Genomic DNA, 18136 nt, shown 5'->3' on the forward strand with positions numbered 1-18136 from the left:
TGGCAAATCATTTAGCCAATTAAAATAAATCAAATAAACTGAGGGACAAATTAAAGGGGCGGCCCCTTAAAGGGACACTGCCTGAAACAGAAAGGAATTTGCCAATGAAGCTTAAAAGGGATGAAGAGTTACCAAGGCAGGTGGGTGGCGTTACTGATCAATCACCAGCTAATTGAATGGTTCAAAGGATTCAAGGGTGTTACGATCCCCGGTGATGTTATAATTGGACGGGAAGATTCCAGAATGGAACACGGGCTCAAAATTACATGAATTTATTTTTTTTAAAATAAAACGTGAGTCACAGGACTGCTAATTAGTTTTAGCAGCAAGAATCTTTATTTTATTAAACTTGAAAAAATTGGATTATGATGCAATTCTCTTTTACTCCCACGCTTTCGTTTAACAATTACACATAGATTTTAAGATTAACACAGGTTACAAAGTACATCTTATGCTATAATGGCCGCATTAACAGGCAAAGTCCCTTTTAAGCATACAGTTGACTCCTCTCTGAATCTATGTGCGTGTCTGGATTTGTCCTCAAAATTCCTTCAGATGATTCTTATACTCTGAGCCACCTTGTCTCACTGAATACTGCCTTCCACAGAAGTGAGTTCAAATTCCACTTTCAAAAGTCACACTTCAGATCTTCTTTAAAAATGATACGTTCCCTCCGCTACTTCCATCAAGGTTTCGCTATCAGGTTTTACCACTGTCCCTTCAGGTTTCCTTTGCCTTAAAAGCTTTTACAAAAACTCCGAGGTCCAGCGACTGATTTCCACAATTATTTCAAATAATGTCTCCCAAATTGAGTAATTTCTCTCAAACCTTAGCACTAATGTGTCTGCGTGGGTTTCCTCCGGGTGCCCTGGTTTCCTCCCACAGTCCAAAGATGTGCAGGTTAGGTGGATTGGGGTGCTAAATTGCCCTTCGTGTCCAAATAGGTTAAGTGGGGTTACGGGGGATAGGGTGGGGGTGCGGGCTTGAGTAGGGTGCTCTTTCCAAGGGCCGGTGCAGACTCGATGGGCCAAATGGCCTCCTTCGCCACTGTAAATTCTATGATACTGCAGATATATTTCTGTCCTCTCACGATCCAATGCCAGTTCAACTCTCTTTGACTTTACAGTAATCTAATCTGGTTCCCAATTGCTCCTGTTTCGTTAACTCCAGACTTCTTGGAAACTTCTCTTCATTTCTCTAGTTTCCTTAACTAGCTGAACCTTAGGTTTCCGGCATCTGTTTTCTTAACCATTACTCCATAGTATGGGTTTTCTTCCAGCAAGGCTGAGAAAGACGTTCCCTCCTTAGCCTTCTACAACCAACTGCTCCTAGCAGAGCTGTGGGTGCTGCCTTCTCTCTTTTTAAAAAAATATATATTTTATTGAAATTTTTCAAACAGAAATTTTCCGTTTTTACAACTTAATAAAGGAATATACATTAAACGTTATTTAAATAATATATTAAACTAACAACAAATGAAAAAAGAGATAAACCAAAAAGCAAATATCAACAACTGGCAAAAAACAAAAACACGGGATAATTCTTCCACCCCCCCCCCCCCTGGGTTGCTGCTGCTGTCTTTTCTGTTTTTCCATTATCGTTCCGCGAGATAGTCAAGGAACGGTTGCCACCGCCTGGTGAACCCCTGAGCCGATCCTCTTAACGCATATTTTATTCGTTCCAGTCTTATGAACCCTGCCATGTCGTTTATCCAGGCCTCCACACCCGGGGGCTTCACTTCCTTCCACATAAGTAGATTCCTTCGCCGGGCTACTAGGGACGCAAAGGCCAAGACGTCGGCCTCTTTCGCCTCCCGCACTCCCAGTTCTTCTGCAACCCCAAATATAGCCAACCCCCAGCCTGGTTTGACCCAGACCCCCACCACCTTTGAAATCACTCTTGCCACACCCTCCCAGAACTCATGCAGTGTCGGACACGACCAGAACATGTGAGTGTGGTTCGCCGGGCTTCCTGAGCACCTTCCACATCTATCCTCCACCCCAAAAAACCTGCTCAGTCTTGCTCCCGTCATATGCGCTCTGTGTAGAACCTTAAATTGAATCAGGCTAAGCCTGGCACACGAGGATGAAGAATTTACCCTACTTAGGGCATCTGCCCACAGCCCCTCCTCGATCTCTTCCCTCAGCTCCTCTTCCCATTTTCCCTTCAGCTCCTCTACCATCGCCTCCCCCTCGTCTCTCATTTCCCTGTATATTTCGGACACTTTACCTTCTCCAACCCATGCCCCCGAAATCACTATCCTGGATCCCTTGCGTCGGGAGCTGCGGAAATTCCCTCACCTGTTGCCTCGTAAATGCCCTCACTTGCATGTATCGGAAAGCATTCCCTGGTGGCAACTTATATTTTTCTTCCAATGCTCCCAGACTCGCAAACGTCCCGTCTACAAACGGGTCCTTCAGCTTCCTAATTCCTGCTCGCTGCCAACATTGAAATCCCCCATCTATCCTCCCCGGGACAAACCTGTGGTTATTCCTTATCGGGGACCACACCGAAGCACCCATCACTCCCCTGCATCGTCTCCACTGCCCCCAGATCTTCAAGGTCACCACCACCACTGGGTTTGTGGTGTACCTTTTCGGGGAGAACGGCAGCGGCGACATCACCAGCGCTTTTAGACTTGTTCCCTTACAGGATGCCATCTCCAACTTTTTCCACGCCGCACCTTCTTCTTCCCTCATCCACTTACAGACCATCGACACATTAGCGGCCCAATAGTAGTCACTCAGACTCGGAAGTGCCAATCCCCCTCTGTTCCTACTGCGCTGCAGGAACCCCCTCTTTACCCTCGGGGTCTTTCCCGCCCACACAAAGCTCATAATGCTCCTGTCTATTTTTTTGAAAAAGGCCTTTGTAATCAGGATGGGGAGGCACTGAAACACGAAAAGAAACCTCGGGAGGACCACCATTTTAACCGCCTGTACTCTGCCCGCCAATGACAGGGACACCATATCCCACCTCTTAAAGTCCTCCTCCATCTGCTCTACCAGTCGCGTCAGGTTAAGTTTATGTAGGGTTCCCCAGTTCCTGGCCACCTGAATCCCCAGGTATCGAAAGTTCCTTGCCACTCTCCTCAGCGGCAGAGCATCTATCCCCCTGCCCTGTTCCCCGGGGTGCATCACAAAAAGCTCACTCTTTCCCATATTTAATTTGTATCCCGAGAACTCTCCAAACTCCCTGAGTATCTGCATTACCTCTGGCGTCCCCTCTACCGGGTCCGCCACATATAGCAGTAAGTCATCTGCACATAGTGACACTCGATGTTCCTCTCCCCCTCTAAGCACCCCCCTCCACCTCTTAGAGTCCCTCAGCGCTATGGCCAATGGTTCAATTGCCAACGCGAACAGTAACGGGGACAGGGGGCACCCTTGTCTTGTACCCCTATGTAATCGAAAGTATTCCGATCTTTGCCTGTTTGTAACGACGCTTGCCACCGGGGCCACGTACAAGAGTCTAACCCATCTGATGAATCCCTCCCCGAACCCAAATCTCTTCAGCACCTCCCACAAATAGTCCCACTCCACCCTATCGAATGCCTTCTCTGTATCCATCGCCACCACTATCTCTGCCTCCCCCTCCGGTGGGGGCATCATCATCACCCCCAGCAACCTTCGTACATTGGCATTCAATTGTCTCCCCTTAACAAACCCTGTCTGGTCGTCATGTACCACCCCTGGGACACAATCCTCTATCCTTGTCGCCATCACTTTGGCCAGCAGTTTGGCGTCTACGTTTAGGAGGGAGATGGGCCTGTATGACCCGCACTGCAGCGGGTCTTTGTCTCGTTTCAGGATTAGCGATATCGTCGCCTCCGACATTGTCGGGGGTAATGTCCCCCTTTCCTTAGCCTCATTAAAGGTTCTCGCCAAGAGCGGGGCCAGCAGGTCCATATACTTCCTATAAAATTCCACCGGGAACCCGTCTGGTCCCGGGGCCTTCCCTGCTTGCATGTTCCCTATTCCTTTGATCACCTCATCCCCCTCAATCTGCGCCCCCAGACCTGCCACCTCCTGCCCCTCCACCCTCGGGAACTCTAGCTGGTCCAAAAAGTGTATCATTCCTTCTTTCCCCTCCGGGGGTTGGGACTTGTACAACCTCTCATAAAATGTCTTGAACACCTCGTTCACTTTCCCTACTCTCTGCTCCATCTTTCCCGTTTCGTCCCTAACTCATCCGATCTCTCTCACCGCCCCCCTCTTCCGAGGTTGTTGGGCCAGCAGCCGGCTCGCCTTTTCCCCATATTCATACTGTATCCCCTGTGCCTTCCTCCACTGTGTCTCTGCCTCTCCCGTGGTCAGCAGGTCAAACTCCGTCTGTAATCTTCGTCTCTCCCTGTATAGCCCTTCGTCTGGGGCCTCCGCATACTTCTTAACCACCCTCAAAATTTCCCCCACTAATCTCTCTCTTTCTTTACCCTCTTGTTTCCCCTTGTGGGCTCTGTTGGAAATCAGCTCTCCTCTAACCACCGCCTTCAGCGCTTCCCATACTACCCCCACCTGGACCTCCCCATCGTCATTGACCTCCAGGTATCTTTCGATACATCCCCTCACCCTTCCGCATACCTCCTCGTCCGCAAGTAGTCCAATGTCCAATCGCCAGAGTGGGCGCTGCTCCCTTTCCTCTCCCAGTTCCAGATCCACCCAATGCGGGGCGTGGTCTGAAACGGCTATGGCCGAGTACTCCGTTCCTGCCACCTTCGGGATCAGTGCCCGTCCCAAAACAAAAAAGTCTATCCGGGAATATACCTTATGGACGTGGGAGAAAAAGGAAAACTCTTTACCCATCGGTCTGGCAAATCTCCACGGATCTACTCCCCCCATTTGTTCCATAAATCCCTTAAGCACCTTAGCCGCTGCCGGCCTTCTCCCGGTCCTGGATCTGGACCGGTCCAGCCCTGGGTCCAGCACTGTGTTGAAGTCCCCCCCCCCATTAACAAGTTTCCCACTTCCAGGTCCGGGATACGTCCCAGCATTCGCTTCATGAATCCCGCATCATCCCAGTTCGGGGCATATACGTTCACCAGCACAACCGCCTCGCCCTGCAATCTGCCACTCGCCATCACATATCTGCCCCCACTATCCACCACTATGGTCTTAGCTTCGAACGATACACATTTCCCCACCAGTATTGCCACCCCTCTGTTTTCGCGTCCAACCCTGAGTGGAATACCTGTCCCACCCATCCTTTCCTTAGTCTAACCTGATCCGCCAACTTCAGGTGCGTCTCCTGGAGCATAACTACGTTCGCCTTCAGTCTCTTTAAGTGCGCAAACACCCTTGCCCTCTTAATCGGCCCATTTAAACCTCTCACATTCCACGTGATCAGCCGAATTGGGGGGCCGTTTACCCCCCCCCCCTCGTCGACTAGCCATCCCCTTTTTTAAGCCATCTCCTCACCCGGGTCTCACGCACCCGTCTGTCCCCCAGACGGCGCCCTCCCGTCCCGACCACCTCGTCTCGTATCAGCTCCCCCTTACCCTCAGCAGCAGCAACCCAGTTAACCCCCCCCCCCCCCGCTAGATCCCCCTCTAGCTTGATTACTCCCCCCATATTGCTTCCGGAAGTCAGCTAACTCTGGCTGACCTCGGCTTCCCCCGTTCATTCTTTGGCCTCCCTGCGTGTGAGGCTCCCTTCCTTCCTGCGCCCCTTTTCCCGCTATAATTTCCATAGCACGGGAAAATACCCGCGCTTTCCTCTCGGCCTTGCCCCTAATGGCGCAGTTCCCTCCTTCCCCTTCCCTGTCCCCTTTTCCACCGGCGCCCACATTTCTTCGTGTCCCCCCCATCGGGGGGAGAAATATTCCCCGTCCAACATTCGTATACAGTAGCCCTCCCCTCTCCCCACTTTACATTTCTGTGCCACCACCTCGCTACTTCCCTCCGGACATCAATTTCGCAAGTCTAGTCCAATTTCTCATCCTGAATAAATGTCCATGCCTCCTCCGCCGTCTCGAAGTAGTGGTGTTTGCCCTGATGCGCGACCCACAGTCTCGCCGGCTGCAGCATCCCAAATTTGACTTTCTTCCTATGGAGCACCGCCTTGGCGGTTGAAACTCGCCCTCCTTCTCGCCACCTCCGCACTCCAGTCTTGATACACGCGTATCACCGCGTTCTCCCATTTGCTACTCCGTGTCTTCTTAGCCCAGCTCAGGACCATCTCCCTGTCCCTGTAGCGATGGAACTTCACCACCATTGCTCTTGGTGTTTCCCCTGCCTTTGGTCTTCTCACGAGGACCCGGTACGCTCCCTCCACTTCCAGGGTGCCCGTTGGGGCCTCAGCTCCCATTAGAGTATGGAGCATTGTACTCACATACGCCCCAGCATCAGCTCCCTCTGTTCCTTCGGGGAGACCTAAAATCCGTAAGTTCTTCTTCCTCGAGCTGTTCTCCAGGGCTTCCAGCCTTTCTATGCACCTCTTGTGTAGTGCCTCGTGCATCTCCGTTTTTACCACCAGGCCCTGTATCTCATCTTCGTTCTCGGCTGCCTTTGCCTTCACTCCACGGAGCTCCATCGCCTGGACCTTTTATGTTTCCTTTAGTCCCTCGATTGCCAGTAACATCGGCGCCAGCACCTCTTTCTTGAGCTCCTCCACACATTGTCGGAGGAACTCCTGCTGTTCTGGGCCCCATACCATCTGGGCTCCCTCGGCCGCCATCTTGCTTCTTCTCCCTTCTCTTCTCTGCCGCTGCTCCAAAGGATCCTCCGTAATCTGGCCGCTACTGCCACTCCTTTCCATCCACCCCCGGGGGGACTGCTTCCTTTGTCACCTCACAGTGGATTTGGCCAAAAAAAGTTCCCGTTGGGGCTCCCGATAAGAGCCCAAAAGTCCGTTGAAACGGGAGGTGCCGAAACGTGCGGCTTAGCGATGCATCGCCGCAACCAGAAGTCCCTTCTCTCTTACTACCTATCTCCAACTCCCAATAAATTCAGCTAAAACTAAAACTGAAAAGCTTTTTTTATCCTCACAAGGGTTTCCAGTTGCTAAGAAATCCTTGCAAGTTCTATTTATTCTTCACGCCATAACCCTCTCTGAGCACAATAGAATCACAGCTGGAATTGAACTCAACTCTCACACCGAAAAACACCTTTGTCTAGCATGAATCTAACTAGGTTTTACCCTGTCAGGCACAGAAACCTTAAATTAAACCCACTTAAAACTATACCTTACTTCCAACGTTTACCAGTAAAAATATAAATCCCTTAAAACTACCTTTATTTTCCTAACAAGGGGCTGAATGGCCCCTTCAAATCCTGAGGTTGTGAAAAACGGTATAGTTTCCTATGTTTGAAGACGTGTTTATCACCGGATTTTCCAGCCTTTATCGATAACATGTTGAGAATTTGAAACCCAAACTGCACGGCCGATGTAATCTCGTTTTAACAAATACTTTTGCATCAGGCAAATGAAGCAACTGTTTGCCCTGAATGAATTCTCTGTGTCGCTGCCGTTATCGATATTGTTCTGGGTGGGTCCAGTCACAGCTCGTTATCAATCCAGTACAGGCTTGGAGGGCCTGTATCGTTCTTTGTTCTTTATTCTTTGTTCCTAACCCCGCCAATATACCTAACTGGCACTTCTTTGGACTGTGGGAGGAAACGAGAGCACCTGGAAGGAACCCACGCAGCCACGGGGAGAATGTGCAAACTTCACGCAGGCATTTACCTAAGGCCAGAATCGAACAAGGGGTCCTGGCTCTAAGGCAGCAGTGCTAACAAATATGCCACTGTGCTGCCCTCAAAGTGACTGTTTAATAAAGACAAAGAGGGCAGCACAGTGATGCAGTGGTTAGCACGGCTGCCTAACGGCGCCGAGGTCCCAAATTCGATCCCGGCTCTGGGTCACGGTCCGTGTGGAGTTTGCACATTCTCCCCGTGTTTGCGTGGGTTTCGCCCCCACAGCCCAAAGATGTGCAGGGTAGGTGGACTGGTCACGCTGAATAGGAAAAAATAAATTGGGTACTCTAAATTTATTAAAAAACAGACTAAGGGCTGGATTCTCCGATTTTGAGGCCATGGCCAGAGCATGTGTCTAGTCCTATGACCAAAAAGTCGACAGTGCCCTCGCACAATGTTCAGCCCGCGCGCGGCTTTACCTGCAGATATCGGGAAGTCGGCCCAATGGGGCTGGAGCATCCGGCGGGGGGCGCCTCGAGTTATGCCCTCGGGTTACGCCCTGAGGCCGTTCCAAGGGCGTGCGGCGTATTCAGCGATTATGCTGTTTTTGAGGGGACAGAGCGTCCGCAAAACGGCACCGACCCCGATTTTGGCGTAAAAATGGATTCTCCAGCCAATCGCGATTTCGGTGTCGGCAATCAGAGAATCCAGCCCTCAGTGCTGTCACCAGGACTGAATCGCAGGTGTCCTACGCCACCGAAAGTGGCGCCGGTCCCAGAGAAATTCAGGACATGCTAATGGGGCCAGCACAGCGCCACGTGGAACTAGTGCAATTCCAACACATGTCGGCGTGTGACTTGCCGGGGTTGGGATTGGCCCTCGAGAATCTGACAAACTGCAGCCTCACTCCACTCCCCACGCACTCTCATTCCAGCCAAGAAGATGGCACCCGGAAGAGCGGCCCCGGGATTCACACATGCAGTGCTGGGGGCACTGCTGGATGCCGTGGAGGAGAGGCAAGACACCCTGTTCCCCAGGGTGGGAAGGAGACTGCAACCCGCTGACGTCAACTGGGCCTAGGCGCAGGTGGCAGAGGCCTTGAGCACCATGGGCCCCACAACCAGGACCAGGCCGCAGTGCAGGAAGATGTTGCACGACCTCCTCTAGGCAGCCAGGATGAATCATCCCCACTACCGTTCCCCTGGCAGCACCCCCGTCCCCACACCCATCAGAAGTCACCCCCGAATGCATTGCGATGTCCCTATGGCATGTGAGTCATTCCCCCCCCCCGCCCCCCAGCATCGCCACCCGCAATCTAACCATGTGTCTTGTCTTTAGTCTCGCAGGATCACCTGCCAATGAGGTGGGTCCATCTGGGGTCCTCCGCCCCTGGCTGCAACCCAATGTCTCACCTGGTGATGAGGCGGGACCTACTGGGGACCTGCACCCCCTGCTGCAACACCGTGACACCCCAGAGCACATGTCCAGGAATGACGCCGACCTTTCATCACTGCTACCACCAACACCATCCCAGAGACATGCACCTTGGCTGGGCACGTGCTGCGTTGATCAGATGGAGGTAGGGACCATCGTGGGTGCGGACAGTCGGAGGGCAACCCAACCTCAGGGACCAGCTGCCGTCCAGATGGGTCTCGAGCTTCTGCAAAAAGCGGAACCATCCATGTTGGAGATGCAGAGACAGGGACTACATGAGGGGGTGTCAGCAACCATCCAGCGCCTGCAGATAGAGTTGGAGGAGCCCGACCATCTGCAGGAGCAGGAGGTGTTGCCGACAATGCGTGCCACCCAGGCCAATACCTCACAGATGGTGTCCGCGGTGGAGGACTTGGGTACGAAGGATCAAGCATGGTAGCACAGTGGTTAGCATTGTTGCGTAACATATCCTGGGTCCCAGGTTCGATTCCCGGCTTGGGTCACTGTCCGTGCGGAGTCTGCGCGTTTTCCCCATATCTGCGTGGGTTTCCTCCGGGTGCTCCGGTTTCCTCCCACAAGTCCCGAAAGACGTGCTGTTAGGTAATTTGGACATTCTGAATTCTCCCTCTGTGTACCCGAACAAGCGCTGGAATATGGTGACGAGAGGCCTTTCACAGTAACTTCATTGCAGTGTTAATGTAAGCCGACTTGTGACACCAATAAAGATTATTATTATTAAGATGTCCCAGGTCGGGGACAATCTGCGTGGGCGGTGGCAGAGGCACAGGACAAGGCATCCATGTCACAGGCTGTCATGTATCAGGGCAGCATGGACTTTGCAGCAGTGCTCCAGAGCTTGGCCCAGTCACACCAGGTCATGGCTGCGGGCATTGACCTGGCGTTGGCTGGCCTGAGCCAGTCACTGGGTGACCATGACAGACTCCCAGAGGGAGGTGGGAAAGTCCCTGCGCTCCATGGCCGTAGGACCCTTGCCGAGATGAGAGCAAGCCTCCAGGACTGCAGTGCCAGGTGGCGGGGGAGCAGCTGGAGCTCTCTCCGGCCATTCCCCCCCCCCCAAGGAGTAGCCAGGGGGGCCATCAGGCACCCCAAGGGAGGAAGGGCTGGTGGGCCTGTGCCAATGACTCCCACAGGGGAGGTGCCGGAACGCCGCAGCACCTCTGAACTCCCCCCCCCCCCCCCCCCCCCCCCACCTGTCCCTGCTGCATCCAATGGGCAAAGAGCAGATCAGGGTGGTACCCACGACACCTGGTTGCTCAAGACGACGGCCACCAACGGGGACCCAGGTCGCAGGATGAGATTCGCAGCAAGCTCCTCCACTTCTGAGGCACCGCCTGGGGCACCCACTGGATGGATCATTAGGGCAGGTAAGATTAGAAAGTTAAATACCAGTCACGTTGGCGCAGATGAAGCACATAGGACAGCGATAGGGACTAGGGCACAATACTTGTCTGCACCACAATAATCGCCTGAGCATTGATGTTCTGAACTGCCTCGGTCCTCTGAAAGGTGGGAGGGCTGGACTGGGAGCAGAGGGTGTGTTGGGAGGGGGTTAGGGGTGGAGGGGAGCTGCATGTGGGAGGCCGGCGATGTGGGTATTGGAGATGGACATGGGTCAGGGCAGTTGGAAGCCATCCCCGGGGTCACCCACGGAGGCGGCAGGAGACGGGAGCAGTTATGTGGGGGCGCCATGTGATAGGTCCTACCCAGAGGGTGACCTATCACCACACACGATCCTGATGCCCCCCTCCCACTGCCCCGTCCCCACCCCCGCCACCCCAGGGATTCGATGGGAAGCACGGAGGGGGTACAGGTGCGGGTGATGTGTGGGGGTGGGACAGGATGTTCGAGCTGCCAATGGCCAGACCCCCTAGTTGGTGATCCTGGAGGCGATCACGTTGTCCCATGGGCGGAGGCTCTGGTGCACACGTTGTGCGGCCTCCTGTGACCGCCCAGATCCCTTATCCTGCCCATCCTGGCCCTCCTCCTCTTCATCGAACTTTCAACCTGGAGTTCATCCTCCTTCTCCAGCATGTTGCCCCTCTGCTGTGCGTTGTTGTGGAGCAGGCCACCACAATGTGGGAGAACCTCCTGGGGCTATATTGGAGGCCCCTCCAGAGCGGTCCTGGCACCTATACCGTACCTTCAGCATACTGATGCACCGCTCAATGGCGCCCTGGTCGCTGCATGGGCCTTGTCATAGTGGTTCTCTGCGTTGGCCTCCGGATAAGCATCATCAGACATGACTGCAGCGGATAACCCCTGTCGCCCAGGAGCCAACCACTCATCCGGGGGAGCGCCTTGAACGCATCGGGCACGGTCGAGTGTGTAGGATGAAGGCGCCGTGCATTATGTCCGGGTATCGGGCATATGCCAGCTACATGTTCAGCGAGTGGAATCCTGCTCAAAGAATTTGCATTTAGAGAGAGCCATTCACACACTCTCAGCACATCCCAATCTGCTTTACAACCAATGAAATACTTTCAATCCGTTGTCACCGCTGTAGGGTAGGAAACCTGGCAACCAATTTGTACACAGCAAGATCCCAAAAGATCCCACAAACAGAAATGTGATAATTAATATGGGTGGACCTGGGAGCTACAGGGTTAACATGAAACTGGGTAGACTACCTGCCACACAATGATGGAGGAAGGCACATGGCCGAGACTCCAGGCCCAGTCCAGAGACAGGTAGCAATATTAAAGAGCCGTGTAGGGAGTCATGTCCGTAGCTACTGTAAATATGCACACAGGTAAGTATTGTTAATAAAGACTTCCAAGTGTGTTTTTTAAAGAATGGAAAATGTCCGCACTCCGGCAGGAGAAGGTTTGCTTGCTCCAGTAGCCCACACCTCGGACCACCTGAGGGCAGAGGAGGCTCATACCCCAGCTCGATAAATGCCCGAACCTTCCTCATGCCTCTGGGTGTGGACAGGGAGCACGCCAGCGTCTACACGCCTGGCACAGGTTAACAGACCTAGCGGTCATGCCTGACCTGCACTGTTTAACATCGTAGTGCATCCTCCTACGAGACCACGTGACAAACAGACAAATGGAAAACCATGAGAGCTCCAGTCAGCTTTAGCTGTTTAAGGAATAACAAATCTGAACCCGGGCAATGGAAACGAAGGAATTCAGCAGGGGTTCAGAACCAAAATATTGTTGGATTGGCTGTTGTTGCAAAGTCCTGTGCGAGGGGAGCATTTTATTTTTACATTTTCCTTAATTAGACAGCAGGCTTGAGGCTTGGAATAATTTCTGTTAATTGTCCCAGTGGGGGGGGGTGTGGGCGGGGTGGGGGGGGTGTAGTTTAATTGCTGACCTTGTGTTTAAATGGAACACAAAGGAAAGCTTACCTTTTGATCGTTGTTTTCTTCAGGAAAATGTCTGGAATTTTGCAGGTGGTACTGGTCTACAACTACTTTTATCACTTGTTCTGACATCAGGAGCTCCTTAGGAATCGTTGTGAGCAGTTCCGCTGGGGAAATGTCCTGTGCTGGTTTTATTACCCCTGCTCCTTCTTCCCCTCCCTCAAAACCTTTGCAGTATTTCCCCGGAGCCCCCACAGCAGGAAACCTTTGTTGATCCAGGCTGCATCCCTTCTATTTATTGAATGCTAGATCGTGGAGCTTTACTATTGGGCAGCACGGTGGCGCAGTGGGTTAGCACTGCAGCCTCACGGCGCCGAGGTCCCAGGTTCGATCCCGGCTCTGGGTCACTGTCCGTGTGGAGTTTGCGCATTCTCCCCGTGTCTGCGTGCGTTTCGCCCCCACAACCCAAAGATGTGCAGGCTAGGTGGATTGGACACGTTAAATTGCCCCTTAATTGGAAAAAAAATGAATTGGGTACTCTAAATTTATTTATTTTAAAAAAAAAATTATGCACCCAAGTCCACGGTAATCAGAGAGAAGCTGATTCGCTGAAATCCAGCCAAGAACCAAATAGAACAAGTTGGGGCTGATTGCCAAAGAGCCAGGGGCAAAAAAACAGACTTGCAAATGTAAAGCGCCTTTTATGACCACTGGAATTAATGCTTTACAGTTTTCGAAGTGTAGTCACTGTTGTCATGTTTGTAAAATGGCAGCCAATTTGACACCGCAAGATCCCAGTCAGAAAGTGAGGCTGTTATCGGTTAATCTGGCAAATGGCGGCCACATTCTCCCGACAAGACATTGGTTTAGCTGGACTTCACCCAAAAGGCAGCGCCTCCTACAGTCCAACACTCTTGAGTGCTGGCACTGAATGTAGCAGATCCGATTTCCGTGCTTAAATGGGAGTGAGACTTGAAAACCTAACGTTTAGCAGAGAGAGAGAGAATCACAGAATGTACAGTGCAGAAGGAGGCCATTCGGCCCATCGAGTCTGCACCGGCCCTTTGAAAGAGAGAGAAAGAAAGGAAGAGAGAGCAAGCTACTTCCTGAGATGTAACAAAACGTTTTTTGCTCAGTGAATGGTTGGAATGTCCTGCTGGATAGGGTAGTGAAATTTAAAAGACAATTGGATAAATGCTTGAAGGAGAAAATGTTACAGGGATTTGAGGAAGGAGTAGGAGAGTGGAACTAACTGGATTGCTCTTTGAAAGGGCCAGTGCATTCTTGATGGGTTGAATGGCCTCCTTACGCGCGGTGTGATTCCGTGGCCGGGATTTTTCGCGGCTGATTGGCACGGTGCATTCGGTGGCGAGATTGGAAAATCTGTTGAGAGGGCCCTAGGTGCTTTTCCTGGGATGTAAATGCAGGACACCATTGTCTCCTCCGCCCTATTAATGGCGTGCTGCTCTTCAGTCTGTTGGGAATATACTTTGAGTAAATTTGCATCTTATTATTGTGGCCACGCACTAGAATGATTCCCCCATGTCAAATTTAAATCCCACATTGGCCTGATTTCAGAATGGTGAGATTTACAGCTGGCTCTAAAACACCTCTACCCGGCGGCCTGAAGTTCGATGGGAACTGGGAGGTGAGCCACACAACTTAGCACAGCGCTGGCGAGGATCCCAATGTAAGGAAACGGATTCGGCGGGGGGGTGGGGGCGGGAGCGGGGGGAATCTCAGGCAGGTCTTCACAGCAGCTTATATGTATGGCTGCCTTGTGACAGGGACAGTGCAGGGGATGGACCAGCTGGGCCAAAGGGCCTGTTTCCATGCTGTCAAATTTTATGGCTCTACGACTCTAAGGGGGGCAAGGGAACCCTGGGGCAGGGACAACAGTGCAGGGGTGGTGGAGCGGGGTCAGTGCACATACTGAAGGTAGGATGCAAACACGTGGTGAGAGGGTGGTGGCGGGAACTGGGGGGAGGTGAAGACGACGGCCAGGCAAATGGAAAAGCTTGAGCTCAGTTGACATGCTCAAAGTCAGACTCGTCAAGTGGCAGTGCCCACTCAAGCATCACTAATGTGTGCGAGTACCAATGATTGCTGCTCAATATTTGAACCCTTGTGCTCAGACTTCCAAATCGAATGAATGCGATGGTTCTCAGAACAACTGGGCAAGCTTGAGTATCTCCTTCGAACAGTGGCCATGGAACCCTGAGTGAGGGATGCGCTCCTAATCCTCTGCTTTATGTTGAACGTCACATTGACGAGTGCCCTTATGGTCCAAGCAAAATGAAAGGCCGTGGATGCAGGTACAGACAATGCCTGAGCCTGAGTTGAGAGTTCAGGATCCAATTGAGTGTCCGAAGTTGTTGCTACTCAGCCATGTGATGTGGGCCGGTGGCGGTCGGGGCTTTGACCAACGGTTAGATGCACTAAACACTTCCGTCAGAAGGCTGGTGGTCTCTCTGTCTGCCTCATTGCTTACGGGCCGGAGGGAAGAATGGGATGAAGGCAGCTGGCTCAACAAAGGCCGGAGCAGAACTTTCAGGAGCAAAGGGTGCCAGCGCCTCCTCCACCCACCGAGGATGAACCTCAGAGAGCTGCCACCCGTAGGCGCATCAATAAACCCAGAGTCTACAGAGAGCACCTGTAATTTCCGCCTCGCCAAGACTGCGCTCGTCCAAAGAACTGGCTGGTCACATCTGTCACCTGCTGGGGCATTTGGTGCCACCGGGGTCTCGGAGTGTTCCCACTGAAGTGTTGCTGAAAGTGACCCAGTTGCTCAATCTTTATGCCAGTGGTTCCTTCCAGGGATCCACAGGTGACCTCTGCGGGATCTCACAAACCTCCACGCACAAGTACATCCAGGAGGTCGTGGATGCAATCTTTGCGAGGGCACACAGCCTGTCCTTTTCGACCACAAATCCAATGATGACCATGAAACCATTTTTGATTGATGTAAAAACCCATCTGGTTCACTAACGCCCTTTAGGGAAGGAAATCTGCCGCCCTTATCAGGTCTGGCCTACATGTGACGCCTGACCAACAACAATGGTTGACTCTTAACAAGGGCAAATAGGATAGGCAATAAATGCTGAGCTAGCCAGCAATGCCCACATCCCATGAACAAATATTTTTAAAATTCAAGTTTTTCCGGGACAGGTATTGATTCTTTGGAGAGTCTTTCAGGCAGCGATTTCTTACCGTACCCTTGCTACCTGCTCTTGTTCCTGGCTGCACTTCTAGTTGAGTTCTTCAAACTCAGCTTTGATATGATAATTTTCCTGTGGAATAGCTTCATTTTCTTTTTGCAGATTTTGTTTCTTCTTGGGGGGGGGGGGGGGGGATTACGTCGGATAGCGTTCCTTCACTCACAACCACCTGCACGATCCACACTGCTGCTTGCTGATGCAGTTTGGGTAATGTGTTGGCATTTTCAAAAAGCTCTCTATTGCTAAGCCTTTCATCCATTTGCCAGCCCTGTCTTCCCTCTGCGCTAAACACTTTGGTTCCTGCGCTACATTGCACTGAAAAAGGAGAGCATGAACTGATGAAGCCGGCTTTAAACAGCAGAATGGGGGGGGGGGGGGGGGGGGGGGGGACAGCAGAACAAAGTCGAGGAGACTTTGTGCAATTAGAAGAAAATTCAGAAAAAGCAATTTGAGCCTCACAAAAAAAAAAAGGAAAACCCAGGGTGGCGCAGTGGTTAGCGCAGTGGTTAGCACTGCAGCCTCACGGCGCTGAGGTCCCAGGTTCGATCCCGGCTCTGGGTCACTGTCCGTGTGGAGTTTGCACGTTCTCCCCGTGTTTACGTGGGTTTCAACCCCACAACCCAAAGATGTGCAGGGTAGGTGGATTGGACACGTTAAATTGCCCCTTAATTGGAAAATAATAATTGGGTATTCTAAATTTTTTTTAAAAAATGATAGAGGGAAGGCCCTTGATGAGCAGCTGAATTGGTTGGGCCTGGGACCCGTAGGAACCCCGACAGTGATGACTTGGAATTGAGATGATTGATCTCCAACCACCACAACCATCTTCCTTTGTGTCAGCAGAAGGTTTTCCCTCTGATTCCCGTTGACTTCTGATTTGCGAGGGCCCCTTGATGCCACACTCGGTCAAATGCTTCCTTGATGTCGAGGGCAGTCACTCTCTCCTCACCTCTGGAGTTCAGCACCTTTGTCCATGTTTGAACCAAGGCTGCAATGAGGTCAGGAGCTGAGCGTCCGTGAGCAGATTTTTGCTCAGCAAGTACCAGCCTCCCCGAACAGGCGCCGGAATGTGGCGACTAGGGGCTTTTCACAGTAACTTCATTTGAAGCCTGCTTGTGACAATAAGCGATTTTCATTTCATTTCATTTGGTACCACTGTTGATGACTTCTTCCATCACTTTGTTGATGATCGAGAACAGACTGATACGGTGGTAATTGGCTGGGTTGGATTAGTCCTGTTTTTTGTATACAGGGCATACCCGGACAATCTTCCACATTACGGATATTTGCCAGTGTTGTAGATGTACTGAAACAGCTTAGATAGGGGTACGGTAAGTTCAGGAGCACAGTCTTCAGAACTATTTCTGGGACATTGTCAGGGCCCATAGCCTTTGCAGTATCCTGTGCCTTCAGCTGATTCTTGATAGCACATGGAGTGAACCAAATTAGTTGAAGACTGGCATCTGTAATGCTGGGGCCTTTGGAGAAGGCCAAGATGGATCATCCACCCGGCACTTCTGGCTGAAGATTGTTGCGAATGCTTCAGCCTTGTCTTTTGCACAGATGTGCTGGGCTCCTCCATCATTGAGGAAGGGGATATTTGTGGAGCCTCCTCCTCCAGTGAGATGTTTAATTGTCCACCACCACTTACGGCTGGATGTGGATGGACTGCAGAGCTTAGATTTGATTGGTTGGTTGTGGGATCGCTTAGCTCTGTCTGTTGTTTGCTGATTATGTTATTTGGCACGCACAGTTACCCTGTGTTGTAGCTTCGCCAGGTCGACACCTCGTTTTTAGTTAGAAAAGCAAAATACTATGGATGCTGGAAATCTGAAATAAAACCGAAAATGCTTGATAAACTCAGCAAGTTTGGCAGCATCTTTGTGTAGTGCCATCAATGAACACAAGACGAGCAGTGAACGTAACCGAGGCTTTAATAAACTAAACAGAAAGCCTCCTGGCCTCTGATCCCGAACTGGGTCAGAGGCGGAGACCAGCCACCTTTATACTGAGCCCAAGGGGAGGCGGAGCCATCAGGCAGTGGTTTACCACATTACAAATAATACAGTGGCAGTTTGAAATGAAATGAAATGAAAATCGCTTATTGTCACTAGTAGGCTTCAAATGAAGTTACTGTGAAAAGCCCCTAGTCGCCACATTCCGGCGCCTGTTCGGGGAGGCTGATACGGGAATTGAACCGTGCTGCTGACCTGCCTTGGTCTGCTTTCAAAGCCAGCAATTTAGCACAATACACATATTATATACTACAGTGGTTTACCACATTCACCCCCTGTTAAAAAAAAAGAGTCCAGCGGGGGTGAAGTGGGCTTAAAGATCAAGTCTGTCGGGGGCCTTGACCTTCCACCCTGATCGCCTCAGTCCCGGCTGTGGTGTGGGCACCGGTGTCGAGACCTGCGCGCCCGGGACCGTGTTGTCCTCTTCTTCACCCAGTAGTTGAGTCGGTGGGGGGGGGGGAGGCGGTGTATGGGCGGGGGTGGTGGTGATGGTGGCTGGGGAACCTGCAGG

The 18136-nt window shown here is 51.8% G+C and overlaps 1 protein-coding gene across 3 annotated transcripts in view; it reads right to left on the bottom strand.

The window, feature by feature from the left end:
- Positions 1 to 18136, bottom strand: part of LOC140395056 (protein S100-A1-like) — a 119383-nt gene that overhangs the window by 14594 nt on the left and 86653 nt on the right. The window contains exon 1 of one of the 3 annotated variants that reach the window (XM_072482412.1): positions 12438 to 12548. The exons of the other annotated variants lie outside the window; for them this stretch is intronic. The gene's annotated coding sequence lies outside the window, so the exon portion shown is untranslated. Of the gene's footprint in view, positions 1 to 12437; positions 12549 to 18136 lie in introns of those variants that run through there. 3 annotated transcript variants of the gene reach the window in all.

This window comes from Scyliorhinus torazame, chromosome 18, assembly GCF_047496885.1.
Source record: "Scyliorhinus torazame isolate Kashiwa2021f chromosome 18, sScyTor2.1, whole genome shotgun sequence".
NCBI classification, from domain to species: Eukaryota; Metazoa; Chordata; class Chondrichthyes; order Carcharhiniformes; family Scyliorhinidae; genus Scyliorhinus; species Scyliorhinus torazame.